The sequence below is a fragment of the Solanum dulcamara genome, chromosome 6 (genome assembly GCF_947179165.1).
Source record: "Solanum dulcamara chromosome 6, daSolDulc1.2, whole genome shotgun sequence".
In the NCBI taxonomy this organism is placed as follows: domain Eukaryota; kingdom Viridiplantae; phylum Streptophyta; class Magnoliopsida; order Solanales; family Solanaceae; genus Solanum; species Solanum dulcamara.
This window is the reverse complement of record NC_077242.1, coordinates 76,875,722-76,887,844: the sequence shown is the minus strand read 5'-3', so window position 1 is coordinate 76,887,844 and position 12,123 is coordinate 76,875,722.

Here is a 12,123-nt window from a genome sequence, read left to right as displayed (position 1 = left end):
GGTACTGCAGGAATTTTAGGCCTGGGTTGTAATTGCAGGAAACTGGGTTTGGCGTCGTAGTGGCGCAATGCACCAATATCGCGCCAGGAACAAGCCTCAGTAGTTTTGTCCTTGGCGCGGTGCGCCACCAAGAAATATGTAGGGTTTTTAGGCCTATTTTCCAGAACCCAAAAAAATATAGCTGGGCGCTGTAAGAGCGCGACGCGCCACTATTGCGCCACAAAACAGCCTTAGTAGTTTGGCCCTTGGCGCGACGCGCCACTATTGGGTTGCAGGATTTTTAAGCCTATTCGACTTGGCGCTGTAGTGGCGCGACGCGCCAGGAGTATTTTTAGCCTGTTTTCCAAATTTTTGGAGAAAGGGCAATTTGGGTATTTCTCCAAATTATATATACACCATCCTTGGACGTTTTGGGACCATTTTTCAGTCCCTCTATCTCTCTCTAAAAGCCCTAATATTTTCCCTCTCTTCTTCTTCTTCTCTAAATCCTTCTTCAACAAAGGGTGCCTTCAAGAGTTTCAAGGATTCAAGCCTTCCATTGAAGACCTAACATCAAGGTTTCTTCAAAGTCTTCAAGCAAGGTATGTAAATCTAACCTAAAATATGGATTGAGTTCTTCCATATGCCCATAGATGTGTTGGATAGGAGTTGTGAAAGAGTTGAACCTTCTAGGAAGGTTTTCTTGAAAGTTTTCCTAAACTATAGAATGTCTTTAGATACTATTGGTTGATGGATGATTTTAATGACTTGAGTTACTAAATAGTTATCTTTCATATTATCGACTACAAATGAATCTTTGTATATAGATTTATAGGTATTGACGATATTCTTGAGTTGAGTTTTGTTGAGAGTATGGATTCATGTTTCATTCACATGAACCCAAGATGAGATTTCTTGTCATAAATATCTCGAGGTTGAGATGGATGGTTTCGCATATATGTGTATTGATTGGAATGAAAAGAATGAATTGGATAATTAAGAATGTCATTTTGCTTCTATAAATTAAACATAGGACTAAAATGAAGATTGTGGAGTAGAGATTTGATATTGATGTGACGATGATATTTGACAATGAGGTGATAATAATAATTGATAATGATGTGGATGATGATGTTGATAATGATACGAATGATGATGTTTTGATAACGATGCGAATGATGATGTTTTGATGATGGTGTGAATGATGAGGTGAATGATGACTATTTAATATATGTAGAATGATTGATGAAGAGATTATGTTGACGAGGAGGTTGTGTGATGAAATGGATTGGAGTCTAATGTGACCATGTGATATGTGATTTACCTAATTTGACGTGGTTGGAGTCTTATGAACATTTTGAAAATAAATAATCTTTTGAGAAAGAGTTTTAAATAAATATTTTGTGAACATTTTTGCATAAACTATTTACACATTATTTTGAGTTTTAAAGGATGATTATTTTCACCTACGATTTAAAAAGAGTTTAAGCATGAGTTGAGTTTAAGAAGTCTTTTAATTATTTTTGAACAAGAGTATTTGGAGTATAAATGAGTTGAGCATTATTTTTCTTTAAAATGTAAATTTTGAGATTTGCATAGATTTTTAAAGAGAAGAGTTTGATGATTGGAGATTAGTCGATTTGAAAGAAGGTCCAATGAGGCCAGATTTGAGTTGAGATTTGAAAAGAGTCCAATGAGACTAAATGAGTATATTGAGTATCTCACTCACTTGATAGATATGAGCATATTGAGTCTTGAGAGGAGTATCGAGCACCGAATAGGGTAAGAGTATAGTCCATACTCGAACCAATAAACTACGTCGCCAAATGTAGGAGGGGATGGAACCGTTAAAGTCGGATGCTTCCCATGGGATCGAATCGTTAAAGTCGGATATTTCTCATTTTATTGTCCTGACATTATAGGACTTGGTTGGATTGGATCCATGATTGGTTGATTCGTTCATACCCTGACAAGGTATGAACGGACGTGGCAACAACGTCGGCTTATTGTACTATCACTCGCTCATATAGTGATGGTTGTCGGTTAGAGAAACTCCCAAATTGAATGGATTATGCTTGATATGATTGGTTTGATTGTGATTGTAGATGATTGAGTTGAATTGTAGAACATTGCATAATTTAATTTGCATATTTATTGAGTTGAGTCCTTTGAGTTGATTGTTGAGTTGACTGTTGAGTTGATGGTATATGATCGGATTGGGTTAGACGAATTGTGATTGGATTGTACATGATTTGGTTGGATATGTGAGTGGATTGGATTAGATGATATGTGATGGACTTCGAGTTAACGGTATATGATTGAATGGGATTGAATGATTTAATTGAATTGTATCGTACATGATTAGACTGGATTGGATGGTTTATAATTGGTCTTTATCTAAAATGTATTCTTACTTTAGACTTATGATACTTTGATTGAGTCTCTCTTATCTTTCTGATTCGAGATAATTGAATCGACGTTATTCTTTCTTGAGGTATGTTTCATTCTACCATATTACATACTCATACATTCCATGTACTGACATCCATTTGGACCTGCATCATTTCATGATGCAGATACAGGTTTAAGAGATCGTCAATAGGAGCATCATTGGGGATCTATTCACACTCAGCGTATTGGTGAGTCCTCTCCTACATTCGGAAGACACCGCTCATGTTATTCTTGCTTTGAGTTTAGCCTTTTCATTTTGATTTGAGGTAGACATGAACATGTCATGGGCACCAATTAGATAGTAGTGATAGATGCTTCATAGACTAGATAGTGATGGGTCGATTGAGTATTCAGTTTCCTTGAATTATTCTTGTCAAACTATTTTTTTTGGACAAATATTAGAGTTGATTTGTTGGCCCATGACCTTTATTCTTTGAGTTAGATTGATGTTTTGAGTTGTCCACCGACTATTCTCTTTACTTTAAGTCTTCCGCTGATTTAATGAATGAACGAATGTGTGATCAGGCTATATGGTTCGCTTGGGAGCCAGAAATGGTTCGTGAGTGTCGGTCACGTCTAGGGTACCCTCTCGGAGCGTGACAAAGGGTACCTCAGATGTTGTAATGTGTTATGGAGGATCAAACTTTACTGTTAAAGGTTATGTTGATTCAGATTATGCATGTGATCTTGATAAAAGCAAGTCCACCAAAGGTTATATGTTTACTAGAGGAGCTCAGGCACAAACAAGAGAAGGCTGCTCTGTTTTGTGACTGAGCGCTTTGTATCTTGCAAAGAATCCGGCATTTCATTCAAGGACAAAGCACATATGAGTTCAGTATCACTTTGTTCGTGAGAAGGTGGAAGAAGACAGTGTGGATATTCAAAAAATTCACACTAATAACAACCTAGTAGATATGTTTACAAAGCCGATCAACAGTAACAAGTTTATATGGTGTCGATCTTCTATTGGCCTAGCAGAAACGTAACATTGTAGTAATTGGGTAGAAAGGATGGTGTGAATACTTAATTGATTCTCAATTAAATCTTCAAGTGGGAGAATGCAAGAAATTCAAAAAGGGAGGTGAACATGCATCATCCAAGAAGAAAACGTATATTTTACGCGTTTTAAAAGTTGTTGCCTCCTTTCGCAACTTTTGAAAAGAAAATGCGTATTTTACATGCAAACGCGTATTTTACGCGTTTTCAATTTCCTATAAATGGAGGGCCTCTTGCCCTCATTTAAATCATCCCACAAAAATACAATCCAAAAGAGTAAGAACACAAAAAGAGTTATACACCAAGATAAGTATTGTAGTCTTGAGTGTCCTCTTTAGTGAGTTATTCCTTTTACAAGAGAGAAATATTTATTCTTGTTTTCTACTTACATTTGAGAGCAGTGTGCTCCCATATTATCATAGTAAAATTCTTCTACCCCTTGATTTTTCCCCTTTATCTGTTTGAGAGATTTCCACGTAAAATTTTCGTGTTTAATTTATTTTCATTACTTATCATCATATCAAAATTTAGTTGTTGTGCTTCCTCCCCCTCCCTAACACTTTTCCCTTGTATTAATTAAGATTCCTATTTACATCTCATTAAATATAATCTTTTAAAAGACTTGCAGAGAAAACACTTCGAAAAAGGACGAATGTGTCATTGTATTTTTTCTTCTCTTGAGAAAACAAAAATTGGGATTATTATCTTGTCCCCACATAGGGATAGTTTGATTGGTGAACCGTTATATCGAGATTGCAATGTTGATATCAGAATAATGACGAGATAATTAAATGATATAGTTTTCGTCGTTTGGTTAGTGAACAAGCTATACTGCTATTATAATGTTAGAATTATATATAATACATGGCTTAAATGATAATAAATGTACTTTTATTGATAGATGTTTGATTCATTGAACTAAAAATGAGTTATAGACAATATTATACAGAAATATGCGTTTGATATCACACTACATTAATTGGGAACAAACTTTATTTTCAATTTTAACCTTGATTTCTTAAGGAACTTTTGGACGAGAGGTTTGGAGAAGGCCATTTTTGTCACTTTGGTGATTAACTCAGGCTTAGTAATCTCAAGATTGTTCTCCAATTCTTATAAAGTTTTAATTTGTTAAATAATTGTTTAAGTATCTAATTAAACTTGTTTTGCTTTATTATTGTTATATATATATATAACATATTAAAAAAATACATCTTTATAAAAATATTTTTGGCAAAATTTCTTATGATTCAATTTAGACTTCACATCCACCCAACTTTTAAATGAGTAGAGTTAATAAAAGAGCATCAATGACCCATCCAAACTTGGATTGGTTGGGAGAGTCGTGTTTTCGTAGGCTAACTTTACCTACAATTTCCTTGATATAAAATTTAGCGCACCCCTTAACGGTGTCAGTAGTCTTTATAGACAAGAAATGCGTTGACTTCATAAGTCAATCCATGATCATCACCCAGATCAAATCATGCTTGCAAAATGATAAGGGTAGATTTTCTGTTTTTATCTACTGTCAGTTTGGGCATTTAGTCACAAATTGGGATTGTGCTTAAGAATTCGTTAATTGAGAGATAATAATTTACAATAAGTCCGATTAATTTTGATTTATCCAAAGGGGTGATACCAAATAGCTTGTTGTTTGAAAGATCAACAATCTTGAATGCCTCGTGGAAACTCACCCATTAGTCCCATGCCTGGAAGTCTATGAGAAAACTTTAAAAAGTTCTAATATACCTAGAGCAATCTATTCGATGGTTGCAATTGTCTTTGTTTGAACAATAGCCTCTCCTGCACCTAACAATTTTGCAATGCCAAGATCACGAACATGAGCAACCATTTCTTGATCTAGAAAGACATTGTTTGGCTTCAAGTCACAATGAACCACAAGTATAGTCCATTGCAGATGCAACATCTATCATTTTTTTTCGGTTAAATTTTGAGATTTTATTGCTGAAGTAATGAGTATAAAATACCACCTTACATCACCTCGAGCAAAGCCTATTTCCTACATGGCCCAATCGACTAGGAAAGAAATAAACAAACAATCAAAAATAAAACATGTAACACTTTGAACCTTCCTGTCCCCTCTATCCCTTTGCTGGAGTTACTCTCAAATAGGGACATTTTAGTTTATCATTGTTAATGATCTTTCTTCCTGTTACTTCCAAATTGCTGAAATATTGATAGTTGCACCCTTCTTTATCAATTACAGTATTTGCCAAATAGTCTGCTAGTTGATTTCCAATATCAAGAACAAGTTGTAAGACTATAACCATTTACAAGCGTCCCATTGGGCATGTATTCCAACACTCTTGAAGTCAAGGTTGGAGCAGTTGGTGATGACTTTAGTCAAATTTCTATGACGAAGGTTGCGGAGTGTCTCATATTCTGTGTCAAAACTTTTGAATGTACCCTGTAATTGCACATTGAATACCTTTGCTGCAAATAGGATACCATCCTTAAGTATCCGTTTGTAGACCATGTTGGAATTCCCATTACCAAGCAAGTTGCTTTCATTGAATCCTTCTGTTACTTGTTCAAGTTCATAATAGGATATTCTTTCATGCACTTTTTCTAGAGACACATCTTCTTCATTTGCATTCTTTGTTAAATTGCAGATAACATTTGGTATGATTCCTTCTATATTGTTGCTTATTAGGTTAATTTCTCCAAGGTTCAGCATACCTTACCACTACTAAAAAATCATCATTTTCCCACTGAATAATTTTCGGTTGCTATTCTCACAAATATTTTGATTGAGTCGGTAAGAAAAGAAAAACATTAATGTTTTTGTACGGAAAAATTAGAAAGTTTAAGTTTTTCACAATTTCAGTGAGAATTTCACACCATGCATTTTTTCAATGGACTGGTTCGATTTGAAATGAGTGGGAAAATCACGTTCTATAATACAAATTTCCGACTGATTCACAGTCAACTCATTGTTAAATAGAAGCATCCTTGTCATTCCAGTAAGATTACCAATTTCTCGAGGAAAGACACCCTTCAGTTTACAACCATTTCCTTGAAAATCTTGCAGTGAGTTTGACAAATTACCAATAGATGCAGGGAAAACATCAATCCATATTGAGCTGATCAGTTTCTTGCTAAGATGATGTTGGGATCAGAAGAAATGCGAGATTTTCAGAAACAAAGAAGACAAATAAGTAGTAGACTTCCAGGCATGCGATAATGGGTGAGTTTCCATGAGTCATTCAAGATTGTTGATCCTTCAAACATTCCTTCGGATATGTTAAAATTAATTTATTAATTGTAACTTTTGATCTCTGGATCAACGAATTCCAGGTGACGTTGAAAATTGTTCTTTTCTTAATGTCCTTAAATTAGACAACAATAATCTAGAAGGTCCAATTGACTCGGGACATTTCGTGTTGCCAACAACATGTTGACAGGGCCCGTATCACGTTTTGTCAATGATGCTTTTTCAACTGGAGCTTGTTTTAGAACGCGTATGGAACTGTCGTGTTCTGTTTTTTTGTGGTTTTGTGACGAGTTAGTTGGTTTTCACTTTACTCGGTATACATCTTTTTTTTCTCCTTTTGGCTTACTTGGTGCTAAGAAGACGCTTCAGTGAAAATCCAAAGGAGAATAAAGGCAATGCTGATCGATAGGCCAACAAAATGCAACAAATATATCGCACTGTTGCTGCAATTGCTCGAATCCATCACCAAACAGGGGACCCTGAAATATAGTTGCTTTTGGACTAGAGGCAGAGGTAGAGCCACCATTATAGGTACAAGTTTGACATAGGCTTGATCAAGAATACTGTCATCCTTTCCAGTGGCATAGCTACATTGACCCACCGGTGGTCACTCGAACACCCTTCGTCGAAAAACTATAATATGTATATGAAAAATAATACTGTGTATATAGATCAAAAACAACTTTTTAGAGATATATGCAAAAGTTTTGAACACCCTTAGCAAAATTCCTAAAATCGAGAATTTTTATTCGAATAATAGCAGCATTGGTGTCTATTGTGCATTTGTGCTCGATTGAGGGACCATCTCTCATCACCACACTACTAAAAATGGAATCGTCCAACGGATGCTTCCTACAGAAATGGTTAAATCTATCGGGAACGTTACAGACGAGCCAAATTCGGATGGATTTCCCGATCCCCCTCCGGTTTCCCCATTTTTAGTAGTGTCAATCAACAATAATAATCAAAATAAGATGAAAACAAACTAGTAATAATAGATTTGGATACAACTTTAGATTGCAATATTTATAAAATTTTCATAGATACTCAATCAATCACATGCATCTAAGTCAAAATACAAATTATCTGTTGCAGTATCAAAAGTTAATCCTATACCTTGGAGTTGATAACTTCCTATAATTGCAAGGGAGTGGTTCCATTTCGCAAAAGCCAGACAAAATAGCCCCCTCTCATGCACCACGACTCGTTGTTGTTCTAGTAACAACAAATTTTCCGGGTTTTGGTGACCGAAGTACATCTTCACAACGGGGAAAGTTGGTACCACACCTGGATCCACCATATAGCAAGTGTCCAAATTTCCAAGTGGAGCATCATACAAAGGGATATCTCGTACTTCTTTTCTGAATGTATCACGGAATACAATATAAAAATCTGGAGGGAAACTGGTAACAGCTGCTCCTGTATCCACGATGCAACCACCAGTGATGCCATTTCCACTATTCCGCGACAATGATGGGAACAATGGGATTTCCTTATCGTTAATAAAAACTTTATAAAGGTTGACGAAATAAAACATAGGGAATTTGTAGCTCTGTAATAAGTTTGCTGATGTTTTTTTCTTAAATGGTGTTGTGTGGAAGCTAAGTGTTGATGGTTTTGTGGAGTAAAATGCCGGTAGACATATGGCCATTATATCCGCCCCAAATTGCGATGGTAAAGAATATCCACCTATATTTACTCTTCGTCCGAGGCCAGCAATTCCAGAATATTCACCACTAAAAGCCGTTCCACTCGTTTGATCTCTGCCACATCCAAAAAGAATCCTTACCGGATTATGGTCTAAAACAAAAGTAATCACCTCGTGTGCCATCCAACCTCTTGTTCTTGATCCGTCCGCGTAATTGTAATTATAGATACAAGTATTATCATACGGACTACATTGATAAACCCTTGACTTGAATACACAATCTGTACTATGTGCAAGGCAATCGAGTTTTCGATATGTTTTGGACTTAGTTAAATCATATAAAGGTTCATCTTTTTGTTCATAACACTTATTTGCTCTACATGGTCCACATTGCCACCAAACTAAATCACTGCCAGTGTCTACTAGCAAGTACCTTTTAATTTGATCAGTGCCAAGAATAAAAGATGCAACATACTCACCAATATCTGCGAATTGTACACTTGTTTCTGTCGGAACCTTTCCGTTGTCCCTTTTACTCTCATGTGCTCCGTGTGTGCTTGTCATAGTTCCATTCGCACCAATCACGTTACCATTCTCGAGAATGGAAGCCAAATGCTTTGCTCTAGCTTGAGAACGAGCAAGCCTATTTTCAAGTAACGAGTCGTAGTCCTTGAACTTTGACTTCTCAAATAAACCGCGATTGTAAATGGAAAAAGTATAGGATGGCCTTGGAGGATCGACAAGTTTAGTTATATCAAAAGACATAAATCTTTTTCTAGCTTTCATGATGTAACTTGAGTTAAGGGGCGAAAAAGATTTTTCATTGCCCAAAACTACAAGAAAAATTGAGAAAATAATTGAAATCAAAAGGTGAATATGGAGGAACTTTTCCATTGTTATAGAAATTACTTTTCTAATTGCTTGATTTGGTTTGAGATATGTCTACCACTGCTTGCACTCATATATATGTAAATTATGTAAATTCAATTCTCTTTGACCAGCTACAAAAATGGATTACATTATATTCCCTCCCTATAAAGAAAATAGTAGATTTTCCTAGGAAACAATTTGAACTTTGACCAATATTTAAAATGTATTTATTTTTTCATCATATTGATATAAGAAAATTTGCAACTTCTAGTACTTTTCATATAGTTTTTGAATGTTTTTTAATTTTAAAATATTATATTAATCTAATTTAGCTTTGAAATTAGTCAATTTGGCTCTTCAGAAGCGAAACGTAACAACTTTTTTGGAATGGAGGGAATAGTAGATTTTCATATAGTTTAAAAGTTCTAATATACCTGGAGCAATGTATCCGATGATTGCGATTGTCGTTGTTTGAACAAAAGCCTCCCCTGCACCTAGCAATTTTGCAATGCTATGTCACAATGCACCCTTGCAATGCTATGTCACTGACATGAGCAACCATTTCTTGATCTAGCAAGACATTGTTTGGCTTCAAGTCAAAATGCACCACAGGTGTTGAATAACCGTTGTGGAGATCGTCCACTGCAGATGCAACATCTATCATTATATATAATCTCTAAAATAAACTCAAGAACAATTTGTGAGAGTATAATCATTTATCAAGCGTCCGATTGGGTATGTATTCCAACACTAGGGCCTTGAAGTCAAGGTTGGAGCAGCTAGTGATAACTTTGGTCAGATTTCTGTGGTGGAGGTTGTGGAGTATCTCACATTCCGTGTCAAAACTTTTGAATGCACACTTCAATTGCACATTGAATAACTTTGGTGCGAGTAGGGTACATAGACCATGCTGAAAATCCCATTACCAAGCAAGTTACTTTCACTGAATCCTTCTTTTGCCTGTTCAAGTTCATAATAGGAAATTTTTTCGTGCCTTCTTACCAGAGACACATCTTCTTGATTTGCATTCTTCTTTATCTTTCTCAATATTAACACCACATATCCAACGGCCAACGCGAGGAGTGATCCAATCCCTAACAGAGTATATAACCCTATAAGAACTCTTTTTCTTCTTGACGACTTCTTTGTAGATTTCCTGACAAGTCTAATAATGCATCGAGTCTCTAGAAATTGCAGCTAACATCTGGTATGATTCCTTTTATCTTGTTGCTTGTTAGGTAAAGTTTCTTGAAGGTTCAGCATGCCTTGCTACTACTAAAAAATTACTATTTTCCCACATAAAAATATTTGGTTTCTATTTCCATAGATATTCTGATTGAACCGGTGAAAAAAGAAAAAATATTGATGTTTTGTTATGGAAAAATTAGGAAGTTTTCCATAATTTTAGTGAGAATTTATTTCACATCATGCATTTTTTCAACGAACTGGTTCGATGGAAAATGAGTAGGAAAAACATGTTCTATAGTACAAAATTTCCACTAATTCGCAATAGGAAAAACCTTCGTCTACAAATATCCCACCACTCATATCTCTTTTGAACTTCCACCATTCACCTGAACTTCCCTATCATTAATAAAAACTTTATAAAGGTTCACGAAATAAAATGTTGGGTACCTATAATTTGGTAACAATTTTGATGATATTGCCATTGGCCATTTGGTTGTATGGAAACTCAAAATTGATCCTTTTCCTGATTAAAAATTAAAAAGTTGGTAGACACAGAGAATAAGTTTGCCCAGAATATCCACCCTTTTCTAATGGGAATATCCAAGGCCAAGAATCCCAGAATTGGAACTACCAAAAAGATCACCAACTTGATTTTTGCTACATCCAAACGTAACCCTAATTAGTCTTTCGTCTACAACGAAATAAATCACATCATCCCCAACAAAACCTTTAGTGCTCAATCCATCTACATACCTCTTATTGTAGTAGGAAGTATGTTGATCACAACGAAAATCGCGGTCCTTGGCTATACAATATGAACTACGTCGAATGCAATCAACTTTTCGAAAAGTTTTCGATGTAGTAAAATTATATAGAGGTTGATCTTGTTTGTAACACCTATCACATGGTCCACATTGCCACCAAAGTAAACTACTTCCTGTGTCTATTTGCAAGTAATTTTTGACCAATTGGCTACCTATGAGAAAAGATGCAAGATACTCACTATCCACGCAGGACCACCTTGAGGAACGTACCTCCTCGTGCAACTTCTTGTTGTGTGAGGGTTGAATTTCCACCTTCTTTAACAGCGTTATAGTTGTCTTCAAAAATTGAAGATAAATAACTTGCTCTGGCATGACATCTAGCAACCTTGTTTTCAAGTAACGAATCATAATTCTTGAATTTTGATTTCTTAAATACATCGCAATGGTAAATAGTAAAAGTATAGGGTGATATCGGAGGATCGACAAGCTTAGTTGGATCAAGAGACATAAATCTATTTCTATTTTGCATAATATAAGTTGAGTTGAGGGGTGAAAGAGATTTTGCATTGCTAGACACACCAAATAGAATTGAGAAAATAATATAGGTGAAAAGGTGAAAATGGATCATAATTTCCATTGCTAATTGCTTCAATTGGTTACAATTATTTACATACTGATTTAAATTTATTGTAATTATGTAAAAACAGGAAAAATAATAATAACATAGTTAGTTATGGAGATTTGATTCTCTTTTAGAAGCCAATATTTATTTATTTTCCTTTTTACCATTTCTAAAATCATTAAGAGGATCAGAATTTGACAACTTTTGATTTTTAATGATATTATCAAAAGATAGAAAAACAATTAATTTTACGATAAATAATTCCCCTAAACAGAGTATTGAAATCTCATGAAATATTATGGAAATCTATGCTATTTAGGAACTTTATTTATGTAGGAAACAAATATTTATGTGATTTGAGATTGTTGCT